The sequence below is a fragment of the Pelodiscus sinensis genome, chromosome 20 (assembly GCF_052426305.1).
Source record: "Pelodiscus sinensis isolate ZL-2025 chromosome 20, ASM5242630v1, whole genome shotgun sequence".
Lineage (NCBI taxonomy): Eukaryota > Metazoa > Chordata > Testudines > Trionychidae > Pelodiscus > Pelodiscus sinensis.
Window position 1 is genome coordinate 21802035 of NC_143071.1, and position 17996 is coordinate 21820030.

Here is a 17996-nt window from a genome sequence, read left to right on the forward strand (position 1 = left end):
GGCTACAGCTTGCAGGCCTCCCCGCGGAAGTTGTCCCATCTCTCCGGCAGGCTCCAGTGCCCCGCCCCCTCTCAGAGCCTGACACGCTCCCAGGTGGGGTCTGGCTGCTCCCCATGGGGACAAGATCCTGGCCCCATGGCTGGTCATTCTCTTCCAGCCGGGCAATCAGCTGGGCCTTGGTTGTGCTCCTCACAGGCCCCCTCTATGCACAGCTTCACCAGCTGGTCCCCTCGGTGCAAACTCACCAGTCTAGTGCTGCAGCACCCCACGATTCTCAGGAACCGCTTCGCTCTGTCTCCAGCACGCCTGGCTCCAGGGCTCTTGCTTCTATTGCACCTTGTTGCTCGCCGCTGGAAGCTCCATCCACGGGGTGCAGTGCATCCCGCTCCTTACACCAGTGTGCTGCGCATTGGGGTTTTCCCGTCTCCTGCACTCCCGTAATCGCATGGACAGGCTCCACCAGCCAGTAGAATATAGGGTGTTTATTGCTTCTCCAGGATATAGCACAGCACAGGTGTAATCCGGTTACAGGAACTGGGGCTAGGATACCTCAGCCCCCCTTGAGATGGGGGAGACTGGGCCCCTAAATTCCAGCCCCTTTCCCTAGGCTGTCTCCTCCATGATCCCAGACAGAAACTAACTCATTCACTTCCAGCCCTGTCCCCCAGCCAGGGCGGCATTCCACCTTCCTTTGTTTCTCTCCCTGGGGGGTAGCTGGTCGGACAGTTTGAGAGATCCTCTTTGCATAACGACTCATCTTGTGCCCTGCTGGGCCATGCCGCAGCCAGCAGCCAGTGGAGGTCACTCACAACCCACTGCCCAGCATAGCAACCAGCAAGGTACCCCCACTACGTCACACCTTGCAACTGTGACTAGGTGACCCTTACATTATCCTCCTGCTCCCAGTGGGAACACTGCACCAGGGAGCAGAAACGACTTGCCCAAGGTCCCATTCTCCTTGCAGATGGTAGATGCCAGGCTGCTGGGGCCAGACCCAGCCTGCTCTTAGATAGTCCAAGAGATTTTTTCTGTGCCATGAGACAATGTTGCCCTATGACACTCTCCAGGGCTGGTTTCAATAATCCCTGGGATGTCAGGACTGCTAGACTCCAGGCCAAGCTGAGGGTTGGCTACCCCACTCTCACAAAATACAGGACTATGTAGCACTTTAAAGACTAACAAGATGGTTTATTAGATGATGAGCTTTCGTGGGCCAGACTCACTTCCTCAGATCAAATAGTGGAAGAAAATAATCACAACCATATATACCAAAGGATACAATTAAAAAAAAAGAACACATATGAAAAGGACAAATCACATTACAGAACAGAAGGAGGATGGGGGGGGGAGGGGGAAGGAAGGTAAATGTCTGTGAGCTAATGATATTAGAGGTGATCATTGGGGAAGCTATCTTGGTAATGGGTAAGGTAGTTGGGGTCTTTGTTCAGCCCCCCGCGGAGAGTGTCGAATTTTAGCATGAATGCCAGTTCAGAGGATTTCACTCTCACCCTGCTCCCCTTGCGTGTTCAGGGGGCAGGATGCCCCTTGCATCACCCCACTTCCAGCCCTTCCCAGGGCTGCCCAGGGGCCGCCTCCCGGTAATTCCCTCCATCATTCATTGGCCGCCCCTTCCCGAAGCTCCGCCCACCCAGGCTGACACCCGGCTTCCCGCAGCGCCGCGGCCCGGCGGCCACAACAGGGTCACGTGTCCCCTGACTGCAACGCAACCGTGGAGTAGCCCGGCTGGCGCTGCTACTGGCCCTTTAAGGCGGCTGGGAGGACCGCAACTTCCGTGGGTCGCTCTTGGGCAACTTCCTCAGCAGCGCCCTTCTAGCCGCCGGCTCCGCTTTTTCTATCGTTTCCTCGCCTCGGCCTTCCGGTTTGCGGCGACCGAGCGCAATTGGCGGGTCAGAGCCTGCTTCTCCCAGGGCTGCGTGTAGGCGGGCAGGGTGAATGGGGGGCGGTGAGCGGGGCGGGAATCGTTGGGGCAGTGAGGGGAGGGGCGCATGTGGGGAGGGTGAATCGTTGGGGCCAGTGGGGGTGGGGCGCACGGGGGCAGGGTGAATCGTTGGGGCAGTGAGGGGAGGGGCGCACGTGGGGAGGGTGAATCGTTGGAGGCAGTGGGGGTGGGGCGCATGTGGGGAGGGTGAATCGTTGGGGCCAGTGGGGGAGGGGGTGGGGAGGGTGAATTGTTGGAGGCAGTGGGGGTGGGGCGCATGTGGGGAGGGTGAATCGTTGGGGCCAGTGGGGGTGGGGCGCACGGGGGCAGGGTGAATCGTTGGGGCAGTGAGGGGAGGGGCGCATGTGGGGAGGGTGAATCGTTGGGGGCAGGGGGGGTGGGGGGGGGTGGGGCAGTGAGGGGGTGGGGAGGGTGAATTGTTGGAGGCAGTGGGGGTGGGGCGCATGTGGGGAGGGTGAATCATTGGGGGCAGTGGGGGTGGGGCGCACGGGGGCAGGGTGAATCGTTGGGGGCAGTGGGGGTGGGGCGCATGTGGGGAGGGTGAATCGTTGGGGGCAGTGGGGGTGGGGCGCACGGGGGCAGGGTGAATCGTTGGGGCAGTGGGGGTGGGGCGCACGGGGGGAGGGTGAATCGTTGGGGGCAGTGAGGGGGTGGGGAGGGTGAATCGTTGGAGGTAGTGGGGGTGGGGCGCACATGGGGAGGGTAAATTGTTGAGGCAGTGAGAGAGGGGTGCAAGTAGGGAGGGTGAATTGTGAGGGCAGGGGTTATAGTGGGAGCAGAAAGAGGCATCAAAGGAAATGCAGAGGGGAATATGTAATGGGGGTCAGCAAGAGGGATGGAAATAGGAAGCAGGGATTCCTGTTACTGAGTCTAGGACCTTACAGAGCCAATGGTCCCTATGTGTAACACTGCCCCTGTTGATAGTTTATTCTGGAACTTAGTTTTCTTTCATTGATTTAGCTGGTTTACAGTATCCAGTATAGTATGCCATCTTGTGTCTACAGCAGGGGTGGGCAGTAGTTTTTTTTTGGGGGGGGGGCCCTCTCCAGGAGTTTGGTAAATGATCAAGGATTGCCCTTTTCCATTATATTAATGGAGGGGGTGCAGGGTCTGGGATGGTGGTTGGGTGCAGAAGGGAGTTTATGGTAAGGGATTGACCTGTAGGAGAGGGTGTGGGGTCTGGGAGTGAGCTTGGGTGAAAGGCAATTGTGACCTGGGTCAGGGGACTAGGGTGCAGGTGGTTGGGTTGTGCCCTGAGGCAGGGTTTTTAGGTCCAGGATCTAAGAGAGGATATGAGTGCAGGGGTTTGCATTATGTGGGTGGAGGTGGGGGTGTAAGGTTGGCGTGCCAGAGGCAGGCTTTGGCCAGGAGACTGTTGATTCCCAGCCAGCAGCCTTTTCAGGCAGATTCACTGGCTGCAGGGCCATGTGGTTTTTGAACAGGTACAAGCCTGAGAGGAGGGTGCTTTGCAAGCTGCCTGTTGACATTGGCCAGAAACCGGCTAATGGGACTGCTCTGGGCGTGGGAGCAGCACATGAAGCCTCTTTTCCCCTCGCTTAGGGCTCTTAGCTGTTCTTACTGCAGCAGCTGCTTTTCTCAGTGGCGTATGGGGGGCAGGCTGCCTCCCTGAGGCTCCCTGCTGCATCCACAGGCCAGATCTGGTCTGTGGGGTATATTTGCCTAGGCCTGGTCTACAGCATGGTGGCTTTTAAAGCACAGAGGTAAGTGGAGTAGAAACGAAAGTTGACTTGCTGTAACAGGCAATGAGAGAGGTTTATTGTCTATCTACTGTGACTCTCTCTCTTTCTGCGCCCCTCCCCCCCCCCCAATCCCCATTCTGGTTTTGATCTCTGATCATTGTGTGTCTCAGAATTTCTTGCCAGGTCCATTGCCTAAATAAAGAAACCATTTCCACCTCCATCCTGAATTGTATTGGGACTAAGGTGCAACAAACCCATTTCTGGTGCTGCAGCTCATTTGAGGTAACTCTTTAACCATTTAATTAAAGTTTGACTTAGGATTTGCTATTTCTTCCATGGCAACAGGCAATTGTACAAAAGGTTAGGAATTTGGCAGGCTTTGTAGAGAGCACAGGGCCTGGGAAAAGGCTGCTGTGTGGTTGGGTCCTTGCAAACACAACCTTGTACCAGCCGGCCTGATCTCTTGCCCTAGAATAATCTTATGCAGACTCCTTTCTAGAGTCTGCCCCATGCAGTAGCAGGTGTGAGCATTCTTGCAGCATTTTGATGGTCATGTATGATACTGCATACAAAATCTTTCCAGTATAAGTAAAGGAAAAATGTATGAGTAGTCACAGTTCCTCTATTCGTATTAATCTCTGTTCTGAATTTTAAAACTCAGAGGTTATACATAATGAGACCTAACACCAAATTGAGAGAGCCATTACCTCCCAATCAAGCACTACAGGTTTAAAAATAAAACCTAATTTTTGTAGATCACATTTTTTGTTTTGTTTTTTTAACACTGATGATTTCAAGGTAGCAATGTAAATCTGTGGATTTGCGTTCTCTTACATAGAATTTAATCCCTGCCTAGTTAAGTTAAATTTAAGGTTTAATTTTAAAAATGTGTTTGCTTTCTGCCTGTCCCTATTTGGTGCTGTCTTAACTGGATCTGCAGACCAATAGTGAAGAGTGAATTATCCCCATTTGTCTCAGTAGGGATTTAATGGAGGAACCTGATGATTACCAAGGTTTGTTTGGAGGTTTATACTTTCCCCTGGAAGTTAGTGCAATTTTTCCAAAATGCTTCCGGTCGGGCCTATGCTGGCTATGTAACAGTGTTAGTATGAGCCATATTTTAAGAGTGCCAATATATAGAGAGCCTGACTCTTGCTTTGTACTCCATTATAGCCAACATAATAAGCAGAACACTAGCTTTCTGAGAGTCGATAATACAGTTAACCATGTACAGTACATACATGGTCCCTGCTTTGTGGGAGTTAAAGCAGACTACATCCCAGTTTACTGAATGGAGGCCTGAATTTTAATATGATTAAAAGAAAATTAGACTGTAGCTCTTAATCATCACTGAAGGTTTCTTGGGAGAAGTGCAAAAGTCAATGTAGCAGCTGACTGTCTAAGTGTGTAGTCTTTGGCATCAGACCCACACACTTTGAAAGAGAGAACCAGAAAAAAGGGGTAAGGAGACACTGCTGCTCAAGTGCTATTAGAGGACATGTAAATGTGCCTCCTTGAGAACCCCCAGAAAGCCAACTGGGAGGCCTTTGGTCTCTTGGTTTAACCCTTAAAAGCAGGGATGTTAGCGTATAGCTGTTGAAACTGTTAACCGATAAGCCTAGGCTTTTCAGTTAATCCAAATGACTACACACAACCCTGCCCCCCTTGCTGCCTTTGTATCAAAGGCTGCAAAGGGAGGGAGGCAGGAACCAGTGCCCCTGGGGAGCCAGCTTTTAAGCCAGCACTGTACCCAGAGCTACTTGTTCCCACCTCCACTACCTTCTGCAGAGACAGCATCGCAGGGGGCAGGCGGGAGCCAGCTTTTAAGCCAGCTCCCAACAAGCACCAGATCCCACCTGCCCTCCAACCCCCACGCTGCTGCCTCTGATAGACAGCAATGAGGGGGGTAGGTTGGAAACAGTACACACGAGAAGCTCCACATGTATCAGCTCCTGCGGAGCCACCTGCCCACCCTTGCTACCTCCAACAGAGGCAGCGCAGGGGGGAGCCAGCTTTTAAAAGCTCTGACTGCAGAGCCACCTGCCCCCGCACTGTTGCCTCTGTTTCAGTTTTAAATGCTGTCTTTTTAAAAAGCAAAACCAAACAAAAAACAGGCTCCCCACACAGATCAGATCCCGCCTGCTACCTTGCACTGCTGCCTCTGATACAGAGGCAGCAGTGTGGGTTAGCACCAGCCCCTGTCCATGGGGGGCCCTCAAACTCCCTGCAGACAGAGGCTGCTCTGGCATCCTGCCTGCCCTCCTCCCCCCTCCCACTGCTGCCTCTGTATCAGTGGCAACAGTGCAAGGCAGCAGGCGGGATCTGATCTGTGTAGGGAGCCGTAGTTTTTTTGTTTGTTTTTTTAACACCAACTCTCATTGTGGATTGGCTCCACCTGTCCCCCTCACTGCTGCCTATCAGAGGAAGCAGCATGCAGATTGGAGGGAAGATGGCTCCGTGGGATCCGGTGCTTGTGGGGAGCTAGCTTAAAAGCTGCCTGTGATGCTGTCTCTGTGGAAGGTAGCGGAGGTGGGGATAGATAGCTCTGTGGGAACTGGAATGCGCAGGGAGCTGGTTTAAAAGCTGGCTCCCCAGGGGCACCAGCTCACGCCTCCTCCCTTCCTTTTCCCCCCCTCCCCCTGCTTGCTGCCTTTGATACAGAGGCAGCAAGTGGGGTGGGGTTGCATGTAGTCATTTGGATTAAGCCCGATACACCAGCAGCAACACGGTGTGGCAGGGGTCCCCAGGAGTGGGGCCGGGAGTGCACTGGCTGCTGGCCTAACCCTGGGAGTATTTTAATACAGGCAGTCCCCGACTTACGCGGATCCGACTTATGTCGGATCCGCACTTACGAACGGGGCTTTCTCGCCCCGGAGGTCGAGGTAGCGGATTGCTACCTGCGAGCTCCGGGGCGAGAGCCCCGTTCGTAATCTGCTCCGGTGCTCCTGGTCTGCTGGAGACCGTCTCCAGCAGACCAGGGGCACCGGGCGGGTTCCCGTGCTTCTGAGGCTTTGCCAGAGGAAAGCCTCAGAAGCGTGGGAACCCACCGCTGCTGCCACTTGAGTCCCAGTGCCTGTGGTCTGCTGGGGGGGGGGGGGAGGCGCAGCTAGTGTGCCCCCCCCCCCAGCAGACCAGGCTTTTGTTTTGGACCCTGGAGCAGAGCAGCTGGGGCGCTGCGGATTGGTCCTGCAGCGCCCGCTCTGGGCACTACTGGACCAACCCGGCAGCACCCCAGCTGCTCTGCCCCAGGTCCTGATTCAGCCGCTGCTGGTCAGTTTCAGCAGTGGCTGAATCAGGACGCCTGGGGCAGAGCAGCTGGGGTGCTGCTGGGTTGGTCCAGTAGCGCCCAGGAGCAGTGCTACTGGAGCAACCCAGCAGCACCCCAGCTGCTCTGCCCCAGGCGTCCCCAAGTCAGCCGCTGCTGAAACTGACCAGCGCTGACTACAGGAAGCCCGAGGCAGAGTTGCTCTGCCCCAGGCTTCCTGGAATCAGCGCTGATCAGTTTCAGCAGCAGCTGACTTGGGGAAGCTTGGGGTTCTTAAGTTGAATCTGTATGTAAGTCAGAACTGGCGGTCAGTTTCAGCAGCGGCTGAATCTGGACGCCAGTTCCGACTTACATACAGATTCAACTTAAGAACAAACCTACAGTACGTAACCCGGGGACTGCCTGTAATGTAATTGTTAAAAATTGCTGCGGCTACACAATTACTAAAATACATGATATCTAACATCCTCATTTCAAAGTCCTTCCTGAATTCTGGGTAAGGCTAATGTAAAACATCCTCTTTTGCAACTGATTAGTAGAAGGAAAGCCCAGTAGAATGTTTCCTGCTTTTCTAGTCTAGTTAAATTTCCCACTAACCTCCAGTCCTTCTTTTAGCTGACATGCAGTGATGCTACCTCTCTTCCCTTAAGACTGTTCTTTAGCCAGATAGAGGCACAACCAATGAGGTCTCAGGCTAGTCTGTGTTTGAAAAATAACATGGATGAAAAGAGAATGTGAATTTAAAGCACAGTCATTCTTGACCCACTCAGTATGTGAAGACTTTTATTCCAGAACAGGAATACCTTTTTTCTCTATTGTTGAACCACTGTAAATTAAGATAGATAGAAATAAGTCATTCACGTTCCAGAATGGTCCGTTCTGAGTGGGGACATGCATAAATAACGCTGTGTAAACTAGGGTTGTTAAATTTAGTTTAATCAATTAATTGACTAGTATTGGATTTTCCATTGATTAGTCGATAAGCAGGAAAGCTGCAGTGGGGTTAGCTCTTGGCTCGGGAGTTAACCCCACCGTGGCTCTGCCTTTTAAAAGAGGCTCTTAATACATTTAAAAGGCTAAAGCACAATAGGAGGGACCCAGCATAAGCCACGACAGCTGATTCCCGGCTCATGCCAGGTCCGCCCTGCTGCGCACCAGTCTTTTAAATACATTAAGAACTGACAGGCCCTTAATACATTTAAAAAGCAGAGGTGCAGCATGTGGGACTGGGTACAAGCTGGGAATCAGCTACCCCGGTCCCCACTACCCCCTGCCCACCATGGAGCCAGTGCTGGGGGAGAACTGACTTTTAAGATGACTCCCCTCAGCACGGATTTCTGCTCTCCCCGCCTGCCTCTGATAAAGGCAGCAATGGGAGGGAAGTGACTAGTCTCTTATATCCCTAGTGCAGGCATTAGGGATGTGAGAGTGTAACTGTGTATACGGTTAACCAATGAGCCTAGTCTCATCAGTTAACGTTCAGTTACATGCATGTTCCCTGTACGCACAGGAAGCTAGCTTTTTAAACATGCTCCCTGCACATACCAGCTCCCAGAGAACTGCCTGCTCCCTGCATTGCTGCTTCTATATCAGAAGCAGCAGCCTGGGGGGACAGGGAGCTGGTATTTCGGGGGGAACCAGCTTAAAAGCCAACTCCCTGTGTACATTGGCTCCCAGGGAGCTGCCTCTGTAACAGTGTAACCACTGACATTTTCAACACATATATTGGTACGTAAAAGCATTTTAACATCCCCAGTGGACATACCCATAGTAAGCAACACAAGTGAAGGAAACCTGGAACAAATTAACAGGGCTACGTCTAGACTGGCATGATTTTCCGGAAATGCTTTTAACGGAAAAGCTTTCTGTTAAAAGCATTTTCAGAAAAGAGCGTCTAGATTGGCACAGGCGCTTTTCTGCAAAAGCACTTTTTGTGGAAAAGCTTCTGTGGCCAATCTAGACGCGCTTTTGTGCAAAAAAGCCCCGATCGCAAAAATGGCAATCTCAGCTGTCTACACTGGCCCTTTTGCGCAAAAGGGACTTTTGCCCGAACGGGAGCAGCATAGTATTTCCGCAAAAAGCACTGATTTCTTACAGTAGGAAGTCAGTGCTTTTGCAGAAATTCAAGCGGCCATTGTAGACAGCTGGCAAGTTTTTCTGGAAAAGCAGCTGATTTTGCGGAGAAACTGGCCAGTCTAGACACAGCCCAGGTGTTTGTCCAGTTGATGAACTGGGTATTTAAATCATCTGAGGCAGACAGAGCACACATGCCAACAGTTAGCCTTATCAGCACTCCCCTAAAGAAAACTGCTGCTTTTTCAAGGCTTAATTGCTACTGGGCACTGATTCACTTTGAGGCTGGTGATACAAACCAGTAGTCTGTGTTGGTAAGCAGGTTTGAGTGTTCCTTAATCGAGAGCAGTGGTTCACAACCTACTTACTATCTTGGGCATCATTCAACACTACCTGTATTGCCCTGAGGATGTCACATGGGCTGCAGCTCTATGCTGATTGGGCTACAAGTTGAAAACTAAGGCTAAGCAATCAGTTTGACCCTTTTGTTTGGTCAGTTACTGGCTGCTTTCACCCAAGCAACATCCTTGCCTCCCAATAAAAGGTGGCATTGATTAGAGGTAATCATTTTGTTGAAGAAGGAAGAGAAATGGGGAACACTGTTTTCTCCAAGTGAGAAAGTGACAGATGGCCACTTGGCAGTGGAATAGGAAGGTGAATTACCTTCCCTTCCAGGCAAAGCATTAAATGACGAATCTTTAAGAAAAGGGACACCTCAAAACTAGTGTTAAGACTGAGTGATTAGTGATCTTTTTTCATCATAATGTAGTAATGATTACTTTATTTGTGCAAATGCCAGATAAGATATATACAGAGTACTTCCAAAAAATGGATATTCTTCCAGAGGGCAATAAAATTAAGTTGATATGCTGCAGAGAGCTTGCCATATTTTCCTACAATAAATCAAGGAAGCAGCTGATTTAAGCTGTCTACTTTTTCACTGAGCTTCATAGCAGTTTTGGCAAATAAAAAATTTCCCTGTGCTGTAAGGACCATCTGTTGGGCTACCTGTCCCTCTTTCCATTTTTCTTGTAAATAACCTGGGTTTTTTGAGAGTCTGGTATTAATCAGAAAATGTACAACCAGGTACAACTTCAGTGTTCCAAATAAATATATCTCCCAGTATGACTATAATAGTGATGAGACCTGACACATCCGTCTGACAACAGTCCAATGAAGATCAAGAGGAAAGTGTTATCACTCAATTTTTTTCATCTATGTGTCACTAGGCATGTGTGTGGCAGTTCTGACTAGTGGAAGCACAGTGGGATTTTCAAAAGTGCCTGAATGACGTAGGGACACAAATGCTGCCCCTACGTTGCCTGTGAGTCAAGTGCCCTCAACTTCATCTCTAGTAAGTCTGCAACTAAGTTCCGGTTAAAACTAAATAATATTTCTAAAATCTAGAAACAGCTAACTGCAAAATGGCTTTTGACTCTCTTAAATGTGTTGTGATTAATGCATGATGCTGTCCCTGACTAACAGCTAACTCTTTCTTGTCTAGGTGCTCTGTGGTATAAAGATAGCAAAACTCTTCTGATTGGAAACCAGCTGGTTATTCTACTCCTGGGTAACTATTAATTCAGATGTAGCTACAAATCCAGAACTCTAGTTACAAGCATGGGAATTTAAACTTACAAATTAGGGCTAATAAAGTACAAGACTGTGGACTTCCAGTTGACCAGGTGAGGGCAGAGTAATGGAATCTGAGACAGCAGTTAATGCTGTTCTTGCCTGCTATTTATATGGCTTAATATGCTCTGTTCATTTTTCTTGCTTTAAGAGGCGTTCTTTTGATCTGGCAAATACTGCTCTTCCCTAGTGTACAAACCAACATCCTTCTTTTCTGTTTGTGGAGCAAAACGTATTTCAAGCAATGTGGTTTCTGCATAAAGTAGATCTCAGACATTTTATTAATAGCAGCAGTAAATGCATTTTTTTAATAATCAAAGATACACTTCCAACATTTGATAAGGTTGTGGGAAGGTTTGGTTTCTAAATTGGTGAAAGATATAGGTTTAGAAACACTCTTCATTTCCAAAGTGAAGTTACAACTGGTTATGTAATTGAAGAGTATTGGGCATGATAAAGTACTATATAAGAAACATGTATAAGACATCTTTCCCTCTGTTCAGCATACAGTGTAGTACAACTACCTAGAAAAGCTGTAGTTTAGAGGCTGCTATTGGAAGTCAGCAACTTTAAAATAACAAACCTGTGTGCATGTACAGCAGATGGGAAGATGAAGGCATTTACTAAGGAAAGTGCTATCCCTTTTAGATTGTATTATAACTTGATATAAAATTTCTCCATCTGTTAATGTAATATTTCACTAGCCAGTTACTAACATAAGAGATTTCAACATGAATAAAATACTTACAGGGCTTTATGTTTGGTAGTTCAGTGTATATATAAGGTTTCTGTAGCATTGTGCCTGTATAGCTCACCTGGTCAGAAATCATTCTCATCAGCCAGAGTAAGGGAGTGGTGCATTTTTACCTTTGCTTTGAAGTTGTCTATGTCCAGCCATTCTTTGGCACTCCTCTAGGCTAGCATCATCTTGAGCCACACAATCTGTATTTGTGGCAAATATGCTGAGAGTTTCTATCTTAGTTTACAGACTGATAAACTAATGGACCATTTTGGTACAGAGTACATGTAATCTTAGAATTCTTTTGTAATTGTGGTCAGCTGCTCATCAGAACTTCACCTCCTGTGAAACTTGCTCTATTTGATCTTTCTTCAAATCTTGCATCAGCTTCAGTAAGCAATCACAATGATTTGCAAACATAATCCCAAGGTGAATGAACTTCCTAGCTTTTCTTAGTTCCTTGTAGTGCACTCTGCACAGCTCTGACATGTCCATATGTGAAGCCTTTTGAACTGTTCTTATGCTCATCTGTGTGTCCTGATTATTGCTTTCCAGGTGACTTGACTGGGAGCAGGAGCAGGATGCCATCACTTCACTTTGGCTCTGCCAGCGTGGAGTCTTCTATCTTGTAGTATGTGGCTTTGCCTAAATATATGAATAAAAATCTAACTTTCACGAAGCCTGTGAATTCCTGTCATACAATATCACAGAATCCTAGGGCTGGAAGAGACCTCAGGAGGTCAAGTCCAGCCCCCTGCCCGAAGCAGGGCCAACCCCAACTAAATCAAATCTTTTGCATAAGGCAAAAGAGGTCCTCAGCTTTGCACATTTCTTCTGCACCTCTGGTACCATTAACATTTGTGCAGGGAAGTAGTGCAATCGTGGCAACTGAAACACTTTCTAGCTGGTGCTAGAGAATTTGGGGAAGTAATTCAAACCTTGCTGTCCTTGAATACATAAAGCGTTTGAGAATATATTTTTCATGTGGCACTTCTCATTTCCTCCACTAGAAGGTGCAAAGGTATGCTAAATGGCTGAATTACAATTAAATAGAGCAGATGCAGGAGACTTAAGCAGAAACACATGCAGTGGGGTGAGAGCTGGGTTGGGAGTCCTTCCCAGTTCAGGATGAATGTGGATTATGTAAGGGAGCAGCTGTACTGACAATGACATCCACATGCCAATACAGTGCTGCATGTTGTGCATTTAGGTATTAGTGCTAAGGAAACAATGTAGAAAGGAGGTCTGTTATACACATGTATTGAGGGAGAAACACTCAGTAGTGCCTGCAGAATGTACTAATTTTAATTTACACTGCTCTCTAAAATGTGTGGCAACCAGGAGACTTACACTATAGTGAGGGGAACAGCCTACTAAATCTGCAGCAGGTAGCTACTGCTGTCACTCCAGAGCAGGGCTACTCAACTTTGGAAGTCCCAGGGGCCACAATGATACCCACAGCACATGCCAAGGGCCGCAACTTAAGTGTGGCTGCATGTATATGCAAATATTTATGCAAATAGCATCTTTCACACTGATGGGCAAGACTACACAACACACAGGCCCCATTTAAGTCAGTCCTGCTGATATTAACAAAATCCAATATTTACCCAATTTCCACCCATATGACAGCACTTGTGGGGAGGCTCCTCCACCTGTTGCCAACCCCTGCCTCTCGCTGGCTGGCAGCTCCTGCTCATGCACAGACACAGCTTTTATCAGAGCCATGCCGTGCAGCTGTTTCTGGGGAGGCTCCACCGCCTCTTGCCACCCTCACTGACCAGCAGCTCCTCCTTATGCACCACATGGTTCTGCTTCTGGGGAGGCTGTGCTGTCTCTTGCCAGCTCCCCCCCCCCCCCCCCCCAGCCAGTAGCTAGTAGGCAGGCAGGTGGCCCAGGAAGCAGCTCAAGGTGCTGCGGGACGGGGGCTGCATGCGGGACGGGGGCTGCATGCAGCCCATGGGCCACATGATGAGTAGCCCTTCTCCAGAGGAAATGTGAGATGCTTCACACTTGACTGCTATCATGCAAGTCTCAACAATGCAGTGACTACATGTTAGCCAATGTGTTCTGGGTATAAGCAATACATTGCGTCCCTGCAAGTGCTGCAGAGACTTTTAATTGATGTATCATTAGCCATCTCCTTAGAGCAGTTGCAGTCTGTGGTGTTCTGTGTACTTGCATCTTATTCTGTGCTTCCTCTCCACCTTCAAATGGTTCTGTCCTGCTCAGGGATCCACATACCGATTGTGAGGGGGACTATGCCATAGCACTTGCAGATACTATAATAGAGAGTCACTCAGGCTTTGTCTACACTATGGCTTTTGCCCAAAGAGGCAATGCAAATGAAGCACAGATTAGCATTTTGGCATGCTTCATTTGCATAATCTAGCCTGAGCCATTTGCGCAAAACAGACATGGCCACACTACTTGTTTTTGTGCAAAAACCCCTTGTGCAAAAATGGCTTGGAATAGATTATGCAAATGAAGTGACCAAATGCTAATCAGTGCTTCATTTGCATTGCCTCTTCTGGCAAAAGCCATAGTATAGACATAGCCTCAAAGGACAACCCAGAGGATTGACTAGTATTACAATGAGCAACCTGGGTGATGCAATTTGAGGGAACAAAGAACCTGATTATATTGAATAGATTTGGATCGCACCCTGTTGTGTGTGGTTTGTCACTGAACTAACTTCAACTCGGAGCTACCTGAATACAAGCTCCAAACCAGTTGGCTCTACTTTTGCAGACTCTTTAAAGCAAAGTCTGTGTCCATAGCTATAAGGTGGGTTGAGATAGTAGCTTTCTGTAGCAGCACAGATTGGATTCTCAGGGCTCTAAGCCTTGTGGGCTCAGCTGATCTCTAAGGTGAAGTCTACATTGCCCAGTCTTGCACAAGAACATATGCAAATGAGGTGTGGTGATGAATATTGCTGCACCTCATTTGCATACATAATGAGCCTGCATTTTTGCACAAAAGGCTCTTGCACAAAAAGCAGTCTGCACTGCTCCTTGCGCAGAACCCTTCTCTTGTGCAAGATCTGTTCTGCCACTTACTTTCAGGCAGACTGCTCCTTTTTGTGCAAAGGCCTCTTGTGCAAAAATGGCAGCTCATTAAGTATGCAGATGAGGAACAGCAATATTCATTGCCACACCTCATTTGCATAAGTTCTTGCATGAGATTGGGCAGTGTAGACGTAGCCTTCGACTTCATCTACACTGCAGGGTTTTTGCGAAAGAAGCTTTTTGCGCAAAAGTTTTTGTGCAAAAACGTCTTCCGCAAAACTGCGTCCACACCTCAAAGTGCATCACTTTTGCAAAGACAGCGTCCACACTAGTGGATGTTCTGCACATAAAGCCACCCGGAGCCAGTTTTAGCTGGGCTAGAGGTCATCAGTTGCTCTCAAGTGCTATTGCCAGAGCCCTCCAGAGACACGCACTTAAAGGGACCCCTCGGACAGCCACTTCTCTATCTCTGCTTCCTGCTTGCTAGCTTCTTTGGCAAAGCAGAGCTTCAGCAGTGCCTGCTGTGTTTTCCCTTTGCTTTTTGGTGGCAACACAGCTTTCCACTACTCTGCTCTGTGCTAAGGAACCAGAGATGCCCCTGGGCATACAGTGGACCCCCAGGGCCATGCTGCACTCCCTGCAGTGCCTGCTTCAAGCAGGGGTCCTCTTTCAGATGGAGGTGGACCCCGAGATCTTCTTGATCAGACTGTCTGGCTGTGGGTGCTCCACTCTGGCTGCCCCAGCCCACCATACCCAGAAGATTCTGGAGGCTGGAGACCAGCTTGGACTGGTGGGACTGGCTAGTCATGGAACGGTGGGACTGCTAGCAATGGGTGCAGAACTTCCACGTGCAGAAGGCCACCTTCCAGGAGCTCTGTGCCTGGCTTGCCCCCGTCCTCCAACAACGTGACACCGCCATCCCACTCCAGAAGCGGGTCACCATCACCCTGTGGAAGTTGGCCACCTCAGACAGCTACTGCTCGGTGGCACACCAGTTTGGGGTGGCGAGGTCCACCGTCGGGGCTGTCCTGATGCAGGTAAGGAGATCGCAGGATGCAGCCCCTGCAAGGGGGGAGAGGGAATGTTGCATAAGGGGATCCTCAGGACAAGGGGGCTGGGCACTGTTATGTGGTGGACTGGGGGTGGGGGGAAAGGCCTGGCCCTAGGGGCTGGTGCCTTCTCGCCCTCACACTGGCCTGGTCTGGGGGGGGGCGGGCATGGGATCATGGAAGGGGGGCTTCTGCAGGGTTGGGTGGTCTTAAGGGGGGGTGGCCATGTCCCACTGAGAGCACACAACCCCTCTCTCATTTTGCTGTTTTGTGTGTTCCCGTCTGTCTGTCTGCAGGTTGTCCGGGCCATCAACTCCCTGCTGCTGTGCAGTCATCCAGCTTCAGGACCTGGAGGGCACCATTGGTGGCTTTGCTGTCCTTGGGGCTCCCCAACTGCGCAGGAGCAATCGATGGCATACACATCCCTATCCGGGCCCTGGAACATTGAGCAGCCCAGTTTGTCAACAGAAAGGACTACTTCTCCATAGTCCTGCAGGCTCTGGTGGGCCACCGGGGCCACTTCACAAACATTTACGTGGCTTGGTTGGGCAGGGCTCATGATGCCCGAGTCTCCGGCCTGTGTGCCCAGCTGCAGGCGGGCACCTTTTTCCTCCACCGGGAGTTTCCGGTGGGCGACCAGACTATGCCAGTGTGCGTAGTCAGGGATGCAGCATACTCACTCATGTCCTGGCTGGCCAGCTGGATCGCACCAAGGACATTTTTAATGCGCACCTCAACAGAGCCCGCCTCCAGGTGGAGTGCATCTTCAGATGTCTGAAGGGAGGTTCCGCTGCCGCCTCACCCGCCTAGACGTCGGGGAGCAGAACATCCCCGAGGTGGTGACAGCCTGCTGCGTGTTCCACAACTTGGTGGAGCACAATGGGAAGGCCTTTCTCGCGGGGTGGGTGGCAGAGGCCGCCCGTGAGGGATGGGGCTTTGAGCAACCCCGGAGCTGCCACCCACCAGGCCGATCAGGCCGAGGTGCTCAACCAGGAGTCCCTGAGGGGGAGGTTCTCTCAGGAACCACTGTAAATCTCCCCATGGCCTCCACAACAGGGGGGGGCCTTCTCTCTTCCTTCTCTCTCCCTTTCCTGTCTCACTCCCTCCCCTTGCCCCTACTCTGGCTGCCCAATAAACACACCTGCTTGGTTTTCAAACAAAATTAGTCCTTTTCTTAATTAAACAAATGAGCATGGGTAGGTGGGGGAGGAGGGCTGTCTCAACTTGAAGGGGGGATCCTGCCTGGGAGGAGTGTTGGGACAGCTTGCTGAGTGCCCTCGGGTGCGGGGATGGTGTCAGGGTTGGTTGGGTCTGGGGGCCCCAGTAGGGTGAGCAGGAGGGACAGCTGGAGCAGGGCCAGGGTCAGCAGGAGGGGCTGTAGGCATGATTGGGGGGAGGAGGCATGGCCGTGGGGAAGGGAAGGAGCAGAGGCGTGGCATGGGGAGGGAGGAGAGGCATGGCAAAGTGGCCAGACTGGTGGGCCATGGGTATGGGTGGGGCAGAAGGTTGGAAGCAGCAGCAGACGCCTGTTCCCCCATGCAGGACAGGATGCCACACATGGTGTCACAGCGCGCCATTAGATAATTCCACACCTGCTGCCGCCACTCGAGGTCGGTGTTCACCCGAACATGTTAGTACATCAGCTCCTCCCCAGGCCCTCTGTCCAGCCCTCTGTCCTGGCTAGTCCAGCTGTAGAGAAGACGCAAGAGGAAGGAGTGGTCAGTCCACCCTGCACGCATATTACCTGTGGCTTTTCCCTCCTGTGTGATTGGAGACCGCACCAGTCCACGGCCCGCAGGAGGGGGATGAACCGGGTTCAAGGTTATGAATGGGCTGCACAGCATGCCCCCTCTGTCACGGGCCCTGAGGTGGCCAGAGGACTGTGCTACTCCCTCTCCCACCCTGCACACACACACTATGCTCTCCCTTTGCCCCCTCCCTGCATACACACACCATGGCCAGGCAGGCAAGGGAAGTGTGTGTCCAGAGTGGGATCCCCGATGAGAGGCAGAGGAGCCGTGTGCAGCCTGCCCCTCCCTAAGGGGTGCGCACACAGCTTCGTCTCGTTGTTGTGTGTGTGTGCGTAGCTGCTTCCTCTCACAGGCAGGCATGCCCACGTGCTGTGTGCTGTAGCGCTCCAGGGCGTGTATGGGGTGATGCCTGCGCCCTTGCAGCTGGTTATGCCCCCTCTCCCCCCTGGGGGCATGAGGCTGCCAGCAGGCTCCCAGGCATGTTGAGGGGCTGGCTGCTGTGGCTGCTTGCTGCACCCCTCCCACTGCACGTGGTTGCACGTGCCCAGACTGCAGCAGCATATGCTGGCCTAGCAGCCTGTGCTACAGTGTGCCCCCTGTGCAGCCACCTTCCCCGCCGTGTGTGTGTGTGTGTATGTGTGTATGTGTGTGCGCGCGCGCCAACGTACCTGAGGATCCCTCCCAAGCGTCCTCGGAGGCTTGGGAGATGTCCAGGCTGGCAGGGATTGTCTCCGGGGACAGGGTGATGGTCCTGCTGTCCTGGTCGTCATCCTCCTTCTCTGTCAGGGGCTGGACCTGTCCCCCATCTCCTCCGGCTCG

At 51.0% G+C, this 17996-nt stretch overlaps 1 long non-coding RNA gene and 1 other non-coding gene across 8 annotated transcripts; both read left to right on the forward strand.

The window, feature by feature from the left end:
- The first annotated feature begins 1716 nt into the window (after positions 1-1716).
- On the forward strand, positions 1717-16606 carry LOC102455398 (uncharacterized). 7 transcript variants are annotated; one of them, XR_012896789.2, is made up of 7 exons: positions 2654-3681; positions 3831-3942; positions 10228-10352; positions 10503-10568; positions 11925-12000; positions 15051-15414; positions 15723-16601. It is a non-coding gene; the product is annotated as an uncharacterized LOC102455398 (long non-coding RNA). The 7 variants fall into 7 exon arrangements; XR_012896788.2 differs by lacking the exons at positions 15051-15414; positions 15723-16601 and adding an exon at positions 1717-1944 and having other exon boundaries at positions 3521-3681; positions 11925-12048; XR_012896786.2 differs by lacking the exons at positions 15051-15414; positions 15723-16601 and adding an exon at positions 1719-1907 and having other exon boundaries at positions 3521-3681; positions 11925-12048.
- LOC112546335 (small Cajal body-specific RNA 16) lies at positions 4053-4234 on the forward strand. The gene has a single exon (XR_003090013.1).
- Positions 16607-17996: the final 1390 nt, after the last annotated feature.